Below are 17,867 nucleotides of genomic sequence, written 5' to 3' on the forward strand. Positions count from 1 at the left end.
GAGTAACTCTCAGTGGGCTAGTTTGTCTCAGCTCTTATTTTTGGCCACACAGGGGAATGAGAGAGAATAAATCCCCTTTCCCACCGTCCCAAAACCACACCCTTCCTGCTTGGCCTTACTCATATTGGGACTCCAGTCACCAGCTGAGGATCTCACCCCAATGTGTTTTCAAGATGTCTTTAAAATAGAATATTTTAACAGGCACCCCCAACCTAAACTTTTTTGCATAAAAAATATCCTGTGCTAGCATTGTTTATTTTAATAGACCATACTCCTACACAGTTACATTTTAAAAGTTTTTAAAAACAAAAAGAAAATGCAGAACCTTTGTCTATGAATACCAAAACCAACCTTCATCTGTGACAAATTGTTGCTGTATTACCATGGAAACATTTACTAAATGTCCACGTAACCTATGAAAATAGTAACTACAAAAGGCAGCATTTGCCAGAACATATATTTGTATTGGTACAAAAATAGAAAGTAATGATTGCTTCATCATTAATCATGATAACTGAGCTGAAATCAGAATATTAAAACAAGACATGTTTGAAGGGAGGCAGTGTGGTATAATAAAATGCTACTTATCCTTTCTCGTACCTGGATCCCCTGGCACCTCTCTTCTATTTAGATAAGATAACAATATGGGAAGGGCTGGATCATAGTGACCCCTTGGCATTTGTTGCAACCACAGATTGAAAACCAGTTGTTTAGTGGACAGGGCCCTAGACCAGACGCCAGGAGACCCGGGTTCTCTATTCCTATCTCCGACAATGATTTGTAAAATCTTAGCAAGTCACTAAATTCTCTCTGCTCTCTTTTCCCCATCTGTGAAATATTATTTGTATTGCAGTTGTGCCCTGTAAGGATCAGGACTCCATTGCATCATGTGCTGTGCAAACCACGCGACCTAGTCCCTGCTCTGAAGAATCATAGAATCATAGAATATCAGGGTTGGAAGGGACCCCAGAAGGTCATCTAGTCCAACCCCCTGCTCAAAGCAGGACCAAGTCCCAGTTAAATCATCCTAGCCAGGGCTTTGTCAAGCCTGAGTTTTTCAAGAGTTTTTAAGCTAATTCAAAAGACCACAAGCGAGCGTAATAGTTAGGAAGAAAGGGCAGACATACAAAGTATTAGGTGCACAACTTGATGGATCCAAATAGGCTTATTTTATTTATATATTTAAAACATTTTAATATCTCTGACAGAATCTTAGCTTAACCATTACTACTCCCTCAGCCAGGGCCTTCCTTAGGATTTATGGGGCCCTACGCAGTATTATTAAACTGGTGCCCCATGCCTGACTTGCTCTTAGCAACACAAACATAAGCTTACAATATTGGAAAACTTGCCACATGTTTATTAAAAACAGTTTAAACAAATTAAGCACACTATAATGCTGATGGACTATACTTGCACTAAAGAAATAACGATATAGAAAAAATTCTGATTTTTTGACAATTAAAAAAATTATATTTGCATCATTCTGTCAACATTTTATTGGAAATTATTATAAAGAGATATTGAAACAAAGATTTGTTTTTAATTAAAAGCAATCTTTCTGGCTCTTTTGGCAGCAAAATCAGTAATAATGTCATCGTATGACAAACATGAAGTGATGTCTTGTTCGATTGCAAGAATAGCAAGACTAGACACGCGTTCCTGACTCATTGTAGACTGGAGATAGTTTTTAATGAGCTTCGGTTTTGAGAAACTCCATTCTCCCGATGCTACTGTTTCAGGAATGGTCAGTAGAATATGAGCGGCAATGTGCAAATTAGGACATATGTCAACAAGTTTGCTGGTATGAATAAACTATACAGTGTCCATCACTGACTTTGTATGTAGCAACATTGAGGACAATGTACTCAATTCTTCACACAGTTCGAGTGCATTTAAATCAAAACTATCACCATGCTTCAGGAGGCTCTCTAGGTTCCTGCACTTTGTCATTAGCTGCTCGTTTTCCTATTTCACTGAATTTAGTTATGTCATATTTTAAGCGTGTGGGACTCAGCCCTGTGGCGACTCCTGCTGGTGTCCTGGAAATTAGCTTTACTTACAGCCTTGGAGTGCCTTCCCAGACCCGGTGCCCCTTGTATGCTGGGGTGCTTCCCCCTGGCAGTAACCCCTAACTTGCAGGGTCTCCCCACGCAGGGGAACCCCAACCCCCACCTTGCCTCAGTCTTTGGCTACAGCCCACTCACTATCTAGCTTCCGTTCACTGGGGCTGACTGCAGTCTATAAGCTACTCATCACAGGCAAGTGGGATTTGGACCTGCTGCCTCTGCCTACCTGCAGGCTGCCCCCTGCAACCCCAGTACCTAATTGGCCTTTGACTAGGCTGCAGCCTGGGGGGTTTCCAGGCTGGAGCTCCCCAGCTCCCTTGGCCGTCCCCCAGCCCTGCTCCACTCTAGGCATTTGGTTAGGCTCCCCAGCGGCCAAGCCCTTCTTTCTCTACAGGCAGAGAAAGTCTGTTTGGACTCCTGGCTTGCAGTATCTTATAAGGGCCAGCTGGGCCTGACTGGGGCGTGGCCCCAGCTGTTGCTGCCTTCCCCAATCAGCCCAGGCTTCTTGTCCCCAGCCACAGCCCTCTCTAGGGCTGTTCTAAGCCCCTCCGGGCAGAAGCGGATGTCTACCCCGCTACACATACAAAAATCCAAACTGTTCATGGTGTGCTTGTAAGGTATTAAACATTTCATCAATGGCAGATATTGCTTGAGCCTTCGCACCATTAAAAAAATTCAACCTCAAATTTCTTTTCTGGATTTTCTATGGACTCATCTGCTCCTTTATATTCTGCTTGCCATGTTTTCCTCAAAACTCTTGTTAAGTTTGGACGTGGAAATTTTGGTTCTACACCAAGTGCCTCTGCAAACTCTCTTGCTATAACCTGTGCTTCTCTGAAGCCAGCTTCTCTGTACTTCACTAAAAAGTCTTGTGTGTTGCTTAGTAAGGTAAGTGTTGAATCAAGCTGCATTGTTGGACTATGCATTATTTTGCTTACATTTGAGATTTTAACAAGAATGTCCTAGCAGATTCCAACAGATGTTAGACACTTGAAGCTGGATATTTCAGAGGCCAATGACGGTGCTTCACTTTTAGCTTTTGGCGCTTTGGCTTCTTCTGAAATAGTAACCAATGCTTCGTAAACTTCCTCAGATTGATATCTCAACGTTTTTACACTTTCTACTCTGCTTTCCCAGAGTGTCTCAGATAGAGGCTTAACAGTAATACTACTGACATGTGTTTTGAATATGTGCCATTGTTCAGTGGAAGCTGAAAAGAGCATGTAAATGCATTGCAGCAAACCAAAAAAAGAAATAGCTTCTACAGAAGACTTTGCCATATCACACAAAATCAAATTAAGGCCATGGCATGCACACAGAACAAAAAAGGCTTGTGGATTTTCCGCCAGCAATCTAGCTTGCACGCCAGAAATGTGTCCTCTCATATTGGCACCATTATCATAGCCTTGTCCTCTAATGTTCATTACAGACAATCCCATTTGTTCAAGGAGAGCTTGAAGAAGTCCAAAACCTGTTCTGTCCTCTACTTCTAAAAATGTGATAAATTATTCCTTAACTAGAATCTGTGCTGAATCACTAATGTCGACAAAGCTCACTACTAATGACATCTGTTCTTGATGATTTATGTCCGAAGTGCAATCTAGAATTACGGCAAAATATTTTGCTAAAGAAACCAATGAAACAATTTTGTCCCTCACTTTGCCACTCATTAGCATGATCAGTTCATTTTGAATTCTTGGTCCTAAATATTGCTCATGTATTTCATTTTCAGTTACTCTTCGGAGATGTTCATTCATCACTGTGTCAAATTTTCCCAGCAGTTGTACAAGGCCCCAAAATTGCCATTTTGGGGTTGATATAATTTGTCAATGCTTCCTCTAAAACTAAGATTGCTTGTCAATAGATATTCAACAATAGGTAATAGACATTCAAGAATAGGATGCCAATGCTGCTTCTCCACCTCCAGCAATCTTTGATTTAGGGCATCAGGAGTTGTCTGATTTTTTTTTTAACCTTACCATCAGCTCACACCATTGGTGCATACTTTCAATGTGGTGTTGTGCCTTTTCATGTTGTGGTAATGTGTGACTAAGAATTTGCCAATCGTTAATACCCATGGTTGCTATGTTAAAATTGTAACTGTTGAAAATCTTTTTGCAGATGATATTCTTATTATAATGCCAGGTTTGGCTAGCCATTATAATGACTGTCCAATGGTGAAGAAAGACTTTCTAGAAATAGGGTTGGGATTTTTTTCCTTCTTCTCTAGAGCTGTGCATGAACTGTCCATGAAATCCCACAAAGTCTCCAAAACTTCAACATCAGCATCCTTTTTCAAAAAGAAAAGGAGTACTTGTGGCACCTTAGAGACTAACAAATTTATTAGAGCATAAGCTTTCGTGAGCTACAGCTCACTTCATCGGATGCATTTGACCAAATGCATCCGATGAAGTGAGCTGTAGCTCACGAAAGCTTATGCTCTAATAAATTTGTTAGTCTCTAAGGTGCCACAAGTACTCCTTTTCTTTTTGCGAATACAGACTAACACGGCTGCTACTCTGAAACCTGTCATCCTTTTTCAGAGACTTTTTTTCTTTCTTCACCAATATCTACTTCTCTGCTCCTTGAAAACCCAGCTTATTAAACTGGATAATGTCACTGATTTCTCAAGCTTTCCAGACCCCTTTCAGGAGTCTAATTTGTCTTGTATACCCCCAAGTTACCTGAGGGGGGATATTGAGGGATGGGGGAGGGGAAGGCGGGGGCTCCTGAGGGGAGATATTGAGGGAATATGGCCCCTGCCTAAGGGACTGCAGCGTGCGCTGGGTGTGCAGGAGCCAACCTGCTCTTATCTGCTATCCCAGTGGTGCCCCAAATTTCTGGGTGCCCTACGCAGCCATGTATGCTGCATATGCCTAAGGACGGCCCTGCCCTCAACCTAGCCATTGTTAGTTGGCTGATTTCTTGTAGACCTCATAGCAGATGTGAGCTCTGAGGAGGGATTTGAAGGAGGAGAGGGCTGGCGCACCACTATAATCTATAACTAACATTTCCCTTTACTGTTGGTCTAAAGCATTATTTCTGTAGTTGGACACTTTAGGGTACTTAAAGGAGACAAATAACAGAAAAAGGGTATGTTTTCTTTCCCTCTATCTTTCCATTTCCAGGGGATTCTATTCATTAAAGGATCCTTGAATGAAAAATAACCTCCTATTTGCTAAGCTAATTCCCTTCCTGCCAGCAATATAATAGTACCATGAAGCTTACAATTTGTTTGTGCTGCTGAAATTTTCTTCAGGCTTACTAGCCATAATAGCATGTTATAAGGAAGATGTTTATTAGTTAGATTTCTAAGACTTTAAGGGCCAGATCCAAAGCCCACTGATGTCGGTGGGAGTCTTTCCATTGCCTTCTGTGAGCTTTGAATCAGACCTGGATACTAGAAGCACACTCCCCAAGCTCTGGGTGCTCCTACTATTAGTTAAACCAAATTATTTTACTCCACAGCCATATGCTCATACTCTGTTTGAGTCAATAATGTATTTATATACCATGTTAACAGCAAACCCTATCCAGGACCTAGCCTCTCTCCCCCACTCCCACCTCCATCTCCATCTCCATGAGCAGATTTCCTCCCACCTGTGCACTTTCCTCTCCTCCTCTCCCCCACCCTGACCCCTTTACTGCAGATTCCCCACTGCAGGGGAGGGAGTGGGAAGCCAGGAGGCTCAGCCTTTTGAGAGAGAGATGTAGGAATCAGAGAATCAGGGGACTGATCATTCTCCACAACACCATCCCCTGCAGACCTCCACTCTCTCCCCATGGGATCCACATACAGAAATCTGGGAGAGAGTTAATATAGCTGGAAGAGGAAGAATGGTCACTGGAGAACCCCACCACCCGCAGAATATAGGAGCCGGGCAACAGGGGAAAGGAGGGGCCAGCAGAACAGTGTGAAGGCAGGAGCTATCCAGGCAGCCCATTCCTGCCTCCATCAATCTGGGGAAACTTCAGGGCTGGGAGGCTTTGCCCTACCCAAACTCCATTGCCCCTCAAATCCTTCCCCCTTAAGGGAAAAATGCCAGGAAATTCCATAGACTAAACCTCACAATGTTTTCCAGACCCTTTATCTCTCTTCTGTGGGATTTATTCTGCAAGAGAGAATGAGCTGACCCAGAGTAAGGATTTCTCAACTTGGTCCTATGAGCAATATACTTTCTTTTCTCTGCCTCAATTATTTTTCCATCCTACTTTCTATTGGCTGTCATTTATGTATGTTTCCATCATGAGAAAGTGTGAAGCTCCACTACCAGTTTATGGTATATAGCAGTGGTCCCCAACCTTTCTGTGGGAATAGCACATTCCTATTCCCAACAGACTGTGGCGGGCACCAAACACCCCACCGCCAAAGTGCCGCCGAGAAGTGGCAGCGGAAAGAAGCCTCGCCGCAGAAATGCTGCCAAGAAACGGCAATGCTTCTCGGCGGCATTTCATTGGGCAGATCTCAGGTAGCCACGCTTGGCAGTGGCATTTCAGCAGCGCAGTGTCCTGCGGCTGCACACAACTGCCCCAGCGGGTGCCATTGCACCCGTGGGCACCGCGTTGGGAACCCCGATATATAGAGTATATCAAAGAATACCCTATAGTAGGTTATAGGCTACCCTACGTAACTGAGCAAGAATTATCCCCTTTCCAGTTTGTGACCAAGGACAGCTCTCATTTGGGCTGGAAACTTGACTCCTTCCATGACTCTCCTAGTTTACAGGTTAGTCTGTTGTACCCATGCCAAGAGGTCTGCTTTTGAAACTGAAAAACAAGTTTGATTTCAGAAAACAATTACAAATATTTTCATTCAGACGTTTAAAATGAAATACTGAAAATGAAAGGCATGCAGGCTATAAACTCCTTGGGGCACCTTTGTGCTTTTACAACATGTAGCATGACAGGTCATAGGGTAATACAAATACAAAATAACAGTAATGTGTTTTCAATCATTTTCTAGTACTACACTTAGTAAATTGCTATTTGTAATGTTCTGTGGAAAAGACAAGGACACTGTATAAAGTGACATAAGTATCAGAGGCTTTAGGCCCACACACAGACACTGTTTTTCCATAAAGCTAGGCCTCGTCTACACTGGGAATTTGTCCCAGTTTCAGTCAGCAGTACCCAGCCACCAGGGAAGTTGCACTGGTGCAAACCTTTGGTGTAGCTAAGGTAAACTGCACCAGCACAAATTGCCGATTACTTTGTTTATACTAGAGGTTTACATTAGTGGCAGGCCACTGCAGTTGGAATTAGGGAAATCCTCAATGTAGAAATGGCCTGATAATCTAGATTAAGAAAATTTCTAGGTATGGTTCTTATGATATGTCATGCCAATAACGCGTTCTCTTCTTTCTCTATGATCATCTTCCTTGCCCATCCCTCCGACCACATCACCCCAACTGAGTCTCTCAATTGGCTTCCCTTACTTTACTCCATAAGGGTGAAGGTTGTTGCCCTCACTTACAGGAGCCTTCAGAACTAAGCCTCTCCATCTTTGCCAGCTATTGATTCTTTCTTAGTCACTCTCCACTTCTTCTGCTCTACCAACAATGCCAACTTTGTCCATCCGTTTGTTGGCTGCTCACGCAAACATTTCCTTGTAGTCTTCCACATTGTTCCTTCTGCATGGAACATCTCTTTGAACTGATGATCCATAAAGTCAAATCTGTCTCCATGATGCCTGTCACAGTAGAGGGCAACTGCACTTGTATTCCCCCTCTGCGGTCCCAGCAAGGAGACCCATACTGGGCTCCAGGCTCCTCAGTCATCACTTTTCTTGGGTGGAGAGCCATGTCTTTCCCTCCTCTTTGCTGTATTTCCCTGCAGCACACCTTCCTGCCTACACTGTGACCTTCCCAGAAAAGTCCAGCTTCCTAAGTCAACCTGTTTCTCTTTTCTCCTCAGAGATGATACACAGTGTAATTAACACAGCTCTTTTAAGCAAGTGTAACGTCAACAGACCCCGGGTATCGGTGGGCAGGATCAAACCTGGGACCTCAGTACATGAGCCTCTACTGCATGAGCTATAAGCCAACTGACTGTTAGCTAAGGCTGTAGAGCAGACTAATTTATCTCTCTCTCTAAGTGGTCTCAGTGCCACTAGATGGGACAGAACACCACATCCAGAAGGTGTGTGGGTTACACAAGCACATTTACTCTTACGATGCAAGCATTACAGAGAAAACATATTAAAAACAATAAAGAACCTACACTTGTGCTAATAAGCTTACCAGAGATTACCCCATCTGCAACAAGAGCTCTAACTGATTAACAGTCCTTCAAACCCCACCCACGGGTTTTCCACTGGTTACCAGTTCATCACTCCTTTTGCTTAGAACAAGAATCTTCAGGAGTAAGGGCCCATCTACACTTAAAACACTACAGCAGCACAGCTGTGCCACTGTATCACTTCAGTGTAGATGCTACTTATGCTGATGGGACGGGTTCTCCCATCACCATAGGTCAGTGGTGTGCAAATTTTTCAGTTGCGCCCTCCGTTGCCATTAATAGAATCTGTCCGTGCCCCCTCTCCATTTTGCACAATCAAGGCTTTCTCAACAGAGGAGCTTGGGCTGAAGGCAGAGCTGGGGGTGGACTCAGGATGGGGGAGTAGCTGGGGTTAAAGGTGGAGCTGGTCTAGGGGGCAGAGTGGGAATAAGGGCAGAGCTGGTCTAAGGCCAGAGCCAGGGGTGGAGTGGAGCTGGGGGCGGAGTTGCACCTGGAGGCAGAGCAGGGCTGGGAGCTGAATGGGGTTGGGGGTGGAGCTGATCTGTGGGCAAAGTGGGACTGGAAGTGTGGTGCTCCCTCCCCATCCCCCATGGGGGCTGGCCTGGGCCCTGCTGCAGCCCCCCCAGCAAATGTTCCTCTGTGCCCCCCGGGGAGTGTGCCCCACAGTTTGGGGACCACTGCTTTAGAACATCTGGAGCTGAGCTCCTGCACACTGCTCCTTACTCACACTCTTCCTTACTCTTATTAACCCAAAATCTTTTGGTGTAAGCTTGTAGGAAACGATAGCTCAAAAGATACATGGGGTTGGCTGGCACTTATTTGTATATTAATTTTTATTCAAAACATTGTAAATATATTTTTATAAAAAGTGTATATATTTTTATTGTATCCCTTTCCCCTACCCTTTCTATAACACTTACCTTGTTCTTTGGGACAGGGATTATATCTTCATCTGTGTTTGCAGAGTCCCTAGCACAATGGAGCCTCTGGCTGCTACTTCAATATTTTATAATAACTAATAATAATAATGTCAGTTACTGAACTGATGAAATTTTCAGCACTTACAGCTTTGCTAGACAACTATTTATTCCAGTAAGTTGCTAATTAGCTAGACACATTTGGCATGATTGGCAGTCTCTTTTTCAGTGGCTCGACACTAGAATAGTAGGGAATGTTGCAAGTCAGCACTGAAGTGCAATAGCAGTGCTCAGTAAGGAAGCTTGCACGATGCCAGCCTGCACTATTTCTGGCTCAAGTCAGTTACTAGTCCCTCATTTTCATGAACATTCAATATATATTTTATGCCTAAAACATTCTTTAGAGTCCATTTGCTAATGGCGCCGGGTTGGAACCCGAACCCCTCCTGCACACCGGCCCCCAACTCCCTTCCCTAAGCCTCTGCCTGCATCTCGCACCCCTCCTGCACCCTAACTCCCTACCCTGAGACCCCTGCTGTACCCTGCACCCCAACTCCCAGCCCTGAGCCCCCTGTCGCACCCTACACCCCTCCTGCACTCCAATCTCCTGCTCTAAGCCCTCTCATACCTCCTCTGCCCCAATCCCTTGCCCTAAGCCTGTTCCTGCACACCGCACCCCCTCCCACACTCCAACCCCCTGCCCTGCATACAGTTTCCCCACCCAGATGTAGCCCTCGGCCCAAAAAGTTTGCCCACCCCTGGTTTAAAATATGGAATTTTAGCAGGGTTTTTAAAATAAGTAGAAGTCGTATAGTTTTGTTTTATGGTATAATGCAGACAGAGTGCATAAAAAGTTTTCAGGTAGCTCTTTAATTCAAAGAAAAAAAGAACCTGACACCTTTGTTTTAAAAACAGAACACAAAAGATGACATGGTCTTTGCAAATAATGGGTCAAATTTAGGGCCGAACACCATGACAGTTCTAGCTCTTCAGCGATTTTCTAGATGTAAGCAGAAAAAAGTAAAATGTTTATGATCTTGACTTCTGCTAAACTCTAAACCCACTATGATCTATTTTGGAAAAAGAAAGTCCTGTAAGACAATTGTTTGAAGATAAAGGGATACATGTTTTTTCAATTACATTTTTAAAACATGATTACTGTGATGATTCCAGAGAAGATTCCAGTTGACTTTCAGATCCCAAGTGAGTTTGCAAGGGTGGAAGTTAGTAGATCCAACTTTTTTTACTTGTAAATTGAGCACATTTGATACAGAAATCATCACAATAAATACAAAACCTCATGAAGCCATTTGTATAATCATTTTCAGAATAGAACTGCACTATGAGGGTGCCGAGTTCTAAAGATCTAAATGAAAACTGTAATGTTATTTTAATACTTTTACTGCTTCTGAACAGTGTTTGGGTCTCAGCTGGCATCTTATTAGAATGTCTAATCAAATTAACTGTATCCATCACTAAGAGTAATATAGATGTTTATCTTATTTATGGTTTTCTAATGCATGCATCACTATGGTATCTAGGCACTACTGTGTCCTTATTTTTGTTCCTGTGTGTTAAAAGTGCCGCCAGTGATGATGCTGACAATGGAAGTAAGGTACTATCATCTTCCGTGTCAATTAAACCCTGACATTTTTGAAGTGGGTGAGCGTGTGGTTATATACTGGCTATTGTGTTTATCAACACCTGCATCGAGCCAATGCTGAAATTCCACTGAGTTCTCTTTAACTGTTGTGAGAAATTCTTTGCAGTTTGGAAGAAAAATGTAATTCAGTGTCCTTTATAAAAAACAAAACAAAACTCCACCTAGAAGGAACATAAGCCTAGACGACTATTATTATGCAGTTGTAGCTTCCCCCATTCAAATATATTTGCAGTCAAAGCTCAAAGTGAATAGAAATAGGCCAGAGCATTTCTCTAATAGCCCCAGTGCCTTCTGAATAATTTAAGATTTCATTTAAAACAATTCATTTTCTAGCAGGTTCTTCCGGAGTCTGCAAACAGCCTGAAATATTAGAACAGCTTCTATTAACCACAACATCTGGAGGCTAATGATTTCAATTTGACTGCCACCATTCTTAATTGTTCCTCTAATCATTTTAGCAGAAACATCCATCTGATGTGTTGGATATTGAGGAATTTAGAAAGGGAAAAGCCTTACAACCGGCCTTTTTATCCATCCATGGGCTCACTGAAGGACTCTTCCCTACAGTACATTTTTAATGCTTTATCCGGTTTAAAGTGCTCAGAGTAATGGGACTTCCATCACTTCCCTGTGGAGGTTACACCCCAGTCTAATGATTATCTCAATTAGCATGTTTTCCTTCATTTTTCCAGTTTAAATACGCCTTCTACAAATTTACTCCAATTATTCTTGACAATAGTCCAGGGCTCTAAATGAGCCAGCTGGAAATGTGGTGGTGGTGAACAGTCACCGGAGAAGTGAGGGAAGGAGGCAAAGGAGCAGCCATCAGAGAAGGAAGTAAAGTGGGAGCTTGCAGGGTTAGGGGGAAATGGGCAGAAGAGGAACAGCTACCAAAGGGAAGGGAACAAAGGACCAGAAGCCAAAAGGAAAGTGAAAGGGAATAAGCAATCACCAAAGTGGGAAGCAGCCACTAGGGGAAGGGAAAGGTGGTGAGAAGCAGGGGTGGGGAATGGGACAGTCACCCAAGGAAAGTGGAGGGGAACAGAGGTGCAGCCTCTGAGGGAAGGGTCAAAAGACACAGCAGCCACCAGGAAGAGGATATGGTGAGTCAGCATGAACAGAGTTCCACAGACTTTTCTGCACTTTGACCCTGGGTGCCAGTTACTTTTCCAAGTTACAACCCTCCTCTCTCTCTCTGTGGCAAGCAGTTGAGCTATATGCAGATCACAAATCACTGCTCTCATTAGCCATCTTCTAAATAAAATAATTAATTCCTGGCTCTTATACAGCACTTTTCAGCAGTAGATTTCAAAGTGCTTTACTAAGGAAGTCGGTATCATTACCCCTATTTCACAGATGAAGAAACTGCTGACTGAGTATAAACTGGTAACTACTCATACTTGTGCTATAATAACTGGAACACAGAAGTTAATCCACATACCACCTTAGCCATAGGCCTTTGCGCACAATTATAATACCAGCACGAACAAGGACCCTGGATTCATACTCTATCTTGAGAGCGCGCGCTCAGGATCTAGAGTAGATGCCCGAGGATTTCTCGAAGTCCGGGGACACGTGGCATAAAGGGAAGGACCCTCAAAAAGTGCTGCCTCCCAAGCCTGGCTAGTCCGCAGCAGAAACGAGCTTCAGAGGCCACGCCACATACTCACTTTTGCAGCCCGCGAACACAGTGAGCGACTATGGCAAGGGAGCGAACAGGAGCAAGGAGGCGGTCTTGGAATCTGCCAAAAAAAAAAAAAAAAAAAGGGACGGGCCGGACGGGCCACCCGGGCTCCCCACCCCCGCCCCCTTCTCAGCATGCCCTCTGCCCGGCTGGGGGAGCAGGTGACGACAGCGCGGTCACTGTGCCCGTCCACCTTTGTCCCGCAGCGCCGAGCGGGCATCTGCAGGGGCCGGGCAATGCCCAGGCGTCTCCGCCCCGGGGGACTGGAAAGAGAAACACAGCCCGGCCTCGCTCCCGCTCTCTGGCGGCGCCTCGCCTCTCGCAGCCCGGGCTTGGCGTTGCTTCCCCCGCCGGCCGCGCCGCCCTAGTTCCAGGGTTATCTCGGGACACAGCCCGCCTCTCTCGCTCCGAAGCCCGCCCGGCGTCTCCCGCGCTCAGCCCGGCGTTTGGCAGGTGAGAGCTTCCCCCCCCCCCCGCGCTGCCTTAGGGGCTGCCCGTTCTCCGCAAGGAAGTCGCCCCACAGTGACCCGGGGGAGGCTGCGGCGGGCACAGAAGTCTTTACAAGCCAGCAATGAGCTGGGGGGCGAGGCGAGGCGGAGGGAGCCGCCAGTCGCCACGAGTGGTTGGGGATTCAGAAGCCCCTTGGAAAGGGGGGGCCCGGGGTGCTGCCGAGCGCTGCACCCGGGGGTGGGCAGGGCCCCTCCAGGGCTGCCTTGTTTTCCGCTCTGGGATCTCAAGCGGGGGAGAAGGGTTGCCGTTGCCTTTGCCCTTGCCCAGCTGCTGCGCTAGACTCCTGCAGCTGGGGGCTTTAAGTGCAGCCTCCCCTGCCTCCCCCAGGATTCAAAGGCCGGAGGCAGAGACTGTGCTGGGAGCTTGGGCCCCCGAGATCTGGGAGTGCTGGGTAGCACAGGCCTTGAAGAGGGAGGGTCGCAGGTTCAGCAGGCTGCTAGTCCTATTTATTTCACTACCTGTAGCTGGTGCTGGCCTGGGGGACTCCTGCTGCCCTCCGCAGAACTTTGCAGCAGACACAGCAAAGGTGCACCCGCCCCCAGCTGAATGTGAACTGTTGTGCTGAGAGCGGCCCGTGATCTTGGCACCCAGCTTCCCCTTCAGGGGCTGCTTCTGTTTGTCCTTGCGTCAAACGTTAGGCCCTACAGTACTCAGTTTGTAGAGCAGTGTCGAATATGGGGTGGAGGACGGCTTCAGATACATGCATGGCGATTTGGTGGGCAGGGGGGAGAAATGGTGGACGGCAAGGCTGCTCTGCAGTGCCCTGTGCAGGTCTACATGTGGCACTACAGGTGCTCCCTGACTTAGTTTGCAGGCTTTGGCTGTCTGTTTGGGGGAGGATGCCCTAAGCTTGGCATCAGTCTCTAAACAATCAATAGCAATTCAGGCTGTCTGTACCTTTAAACAAAGAGAGAGGGGGGAAAATACCCTTCATATGCAAATACTTAGTTGCAGCCCGTAGGGCAAGGCTCTTGCCTGTGCTTGAGTTACTCCTCCACTCTCCCAGACTCACTCAGGTGGGCTATTGAGATAATGCAGGCAAGCCTTCTTAATTGGCCTGATGGTTCTTGATTGGTCACTGAATATTTCCTCCTGGCTCCTCTAGGCCTCTGGAGGACTGTCTTGTTGGTTGCCCAGTCTAAGTGGATTTTCCTTGGACAGGGAGTGTAAGGTACTGATGCCACCAGCATGGAGCAGAGAAGGCCTGACTGATCCTGTTACACACCAGTCTCCACAGAACAGGCCCAGGGGCCTGTTCTTTCCACTCCGCACTAAGGCCACTGTCCAGGGAAAATAAGTTTGTATTCTGGTGCTGTGAACCCGGCTGGTGTCCTGCACAAAAAGCATGAGGCTGTAATGCCAAATACCACTGAGTAATGTGAAAGTTATTGCCCCTCCTCACCTGCAACCATTTAAGGGGTGCAGTTTGTTACAAGGTCAAAAGGCATTAGTGCAATGCCCCACAGCCCATTTGATGACCAGACGTTTTTCAATGGTGGACTACCTGGTCTCTTGATGCTGCAGCTTCCAGTTTAGGTATAGTATTGGATATTCCACCCCCTGGAAGTTTTGTGACAGTACTACTCCCAGTCCAACTGTGGAAGCATCAGTTTGTAATATAAACACGAATGAGAAGTCTAAACACCATAGGTCAGGCTGTTGATCGAGGCTATCCTATGTAACCCTTCTGCCTGTCAGAGTTGGCAGCAACAAGGGTCGGGTTCAGTATCTAGGGGTTTCATTCCAATAACACAATAATGCAAAACAGCTCAAGCCCCCACCCAGTGACTTGGGACAAATATATACTGCCCCCGGTGGGCACCTCCAAGAGGCAATACCTCCCCTCTTGCAAGCACAGAGTCTGAGTGTAGCAAAAGCCTTTTAATAACAGAGAGAAACAATGTGGCATTATGTTGGGGAAACACCATCAACAGGATTCATAACACAACCCATGAGAGAAAAAAAACCCACCACAAGCAAATTGGGGCATAACCTTTCCCTTTGGTTCTTGAGTCCAGCAACCCAAAGTCTCAAAAAGTCCAACAACCCAAAAGCCTCTGTCCCTGGTCAGTGCAGCACCAGAGTTCGAAAGTTTATCTGCAGAGTTTTACCTCCCAACTTGGGTGGAGATGGAGGGGGTGGTTAAGGGGCACCTTACATGGTCCAAAGCCAATTGCCCCAACCTCTCCATGAGGCTCTGTTCTACACCATCCATGAATTGCTTCGCTCTGCCAGCTGCTCCAGCCATCCTGCAAACAGCTCTGTTCTGCCAGCTGTCCCACAAACTGCTCCACAATATATCTTCAGACTCCCCCACTACTTAACACAGCACTCAGTGATTTCAGCTTGTAGTAGGGGAGCCTCAGTACTGGTGCATTATTGGCCCAAAGTGAATTCAGCTCAGTAGCCTGTAACTAGACTCTTAATAGAATCAAAATTAGCTCTGATATTCTACAGTGGAGGAAGTACAATTAGCAGAGGGAGCCCATGCCACTAGGTATTAATATCTATCCTCAGTCCCTCTCAATTCACTGAGTTTTGGAACCCATGTCCCTTGCTTAGCAAGTGCTACTTAGATGATGGCGAGTCTCTCCATCATAATAAAAGGCCAAGTACAGTTCCACTGTCCTTGATTCACCTAATCAGGATAATAACAATTTATTCTTCCTGCCCCAATAACAGAGAAACTGGGGATCCCACAGCAGCCAAAGTGACCATTTGGGCAGCTATGGGCTCATGCTAGGTGGAGTGGCTATGCAAATGAGATCAGCCCCTGAAGTTCTTTTCCACAACTTGCCACAACTCACCACCAGATGTCTGGGTGGAGCTCATCCTGACTCTGCTTACACCTATATCTAGGTAAATGCCTTGATACACTCATTAGTCCACCGGACTATTCAGGGTGCGCTGGCCTTTGTGAAGTCTGTCAATGATGCTGAAAATGTCACAAAATGGGGCATGAACCTTTGATAATAGCTAGCTAGACCCAGGAAAGCCTGTTTCTTAGTGGTAGGAACTGGGGTCATCCTCAGGGCCTGTGTCTTAAATTGCAGGGGTTGAATCCAGCTGTCCTCTATGGAATACCTAAGATAGCAAGTTTCCTGCATCCCAAACTTACATTCTTTTGGATTAGTGGTGAGTTCCACCTCCTACAGTGATTGTAATGCAGAGGCCACCTGTACCAGATGTGACTGCCAGGTCATACTAAAAATAAATACATCATCCAAATAGGCTGCTACAAACTGGCTGTGATGGTGTAGAACTCGGTCCATAAGCCTCTAGAATGTGATAGGGGACCAGGCAGTCCAAAAGGCATGGTCATAAACTGAAAAAGCCCAAGATGTGTGGCAAATGCCGTCTTTTGTTTGGAATCTGGTGCATTTGCCAGTACCCTTCATTAAATCAAGTGGTGGTGATGCATTTAACCTTCCCAGGGTGGCTGAGGAGTTCATCGATGTGTGGCATTGAGTAGGCATCAAATTGTGATGCTACGTTAAGCCTCAGGAAGTCCATGCAAAATCAAGTGACCCCACAGGGTTTGAGAATCAAAGCCACCAGGCTACACCAAGGCTACATATAGGACCCCTCAATGATGCCAGGGTCTAATATGGCCTGCACCTCTTGCTCAGGAATGCAATAAGTTGCATGTTCAGGCCTTACCTCTGGGCAGGTTTAGAGTCAGTGTTTCAGTAGATGTGTTCACCTTGGCTGGGTGGAGAATATCATGTCGTAGTGGGTCAGTATGTTTCTGTCTTGCCAGCGTAAGCTTAGGAGTAAGACTTTCTGTTATCTGCACATCTTCAGCACCTGCTGGCTCTTGCATCTGGGGGTCCAGATGCTCAGGGAGACCTCTGGGATCTGTGAACAAGCTTTCCTGTGCCTGCCACGGTTTTAACCTATTTACATGGAATATCTGGTGTTTCTTCTTTTTGTCTGGACAGTGAATTTCATAATCAACTTTTCCAACTTGCCTGACAGCCTCATAGGATCCTTGCCATTTGGCCAGGAGTTTGCTGTCTGGGGTAGGGAGGCATAGCAGCACATGGTGTCCTGGCTGAAAAAAACCCTCCCAAATTCCTTTATTGTAGTGTTGGGCCGGGTTTTTTGGGCCCACAAGAGCTTCTCCTTCACAAATTGTCCTACTCGTTTGAGCTGCTTGCACATCTGTAGGAGGATATATTGTTGTAAGGCCAACAGACCCCAGTCATTGACGGGCAGGATCGAACCGGGGACTTCTGGAGCTTAGTGCATGAGCCTCTACCGCATGAGCTAAAAAGCTTAGTGTGTGAGCCTTTACTACACGAGCTAAAAGCAATTGGCGGTAGAGCAATCTCTCTCTCCCGACCTGCCCTCCACTAGAGGGGACAAAACACCACACCCAGGAGGTGTGTGGGTCACACTATAAAATGTTTTGAGAACATGATTGCTGCTCTTCCCATGGCTCTTTAAGGAGGTCCAGGATTCCTTGAGACTGTCAGCCACAGAACAGTTCAAAGGGCAAGAGGCCTGAGGTACTACTTGTATGGCAAAGAGAAGATAAGGAAGTAGCTGATTCCAAGCATTGGGGTCCATCATCACAAAATTTCTTCAGGATTTGCTTAACGGTCTAGTTAAACCTTTCCACCTGGCCATCAGTCTGGAGATGGTATACTGAAGTTTGGAGGGATCTTACCTGAAGATGCTGTCGTATGTCCTGCATTAGGTGGGACGTAAAGCTACTCCTTTGACCTGTGAGGACTTTGGTAGACAAACCTACTTGTGCAAAAGGCAGGACTAACTCCCTGGCT

General features: G+C 45.9%; 1 protein-coding gene across 4 annotated transcripts in view; it reads left to right on the forward strand.

The window, feature by feature from the left end:
• The first annotated feature begins 12,669 nt into the window (after positions 1-12,669).
• Positions 12,670-17,867, forward strand: part of THRB (thyroid hormone receptor beta) — a 283,663-nt gene continuing 278,465 nt past the window's right edge. For 2 of the 4 annotated variants that reach the window (XM_043509019.1, XM_043509020.1), the window contains exon 1: positions 12,670-13,023. The gene's annotated coding sequence lies outside the window, so the exon portion shown is untranslated. The remainder of the gene's footprint in view (positions 13,024-17,867) is intronic. The other 2 variants (XM_043509021.1, XM_043509022.1) reach the window with 1 other exon arrangement.

This window comes from Dermochelys coriacea, chromosome 2, assembly GCF_009764565.3.
Source record: "Dermochelys coriacea isolate rDerCor1 chromosome 2, rDerCor1.pri.v4, whole genome shotgun sequence".
Lineage (NCBI taxonomy): Eukaryota > Metazoa > Chordata > Testudines > Dermochelyidae > Dermochelys > Dermochelys coriacea.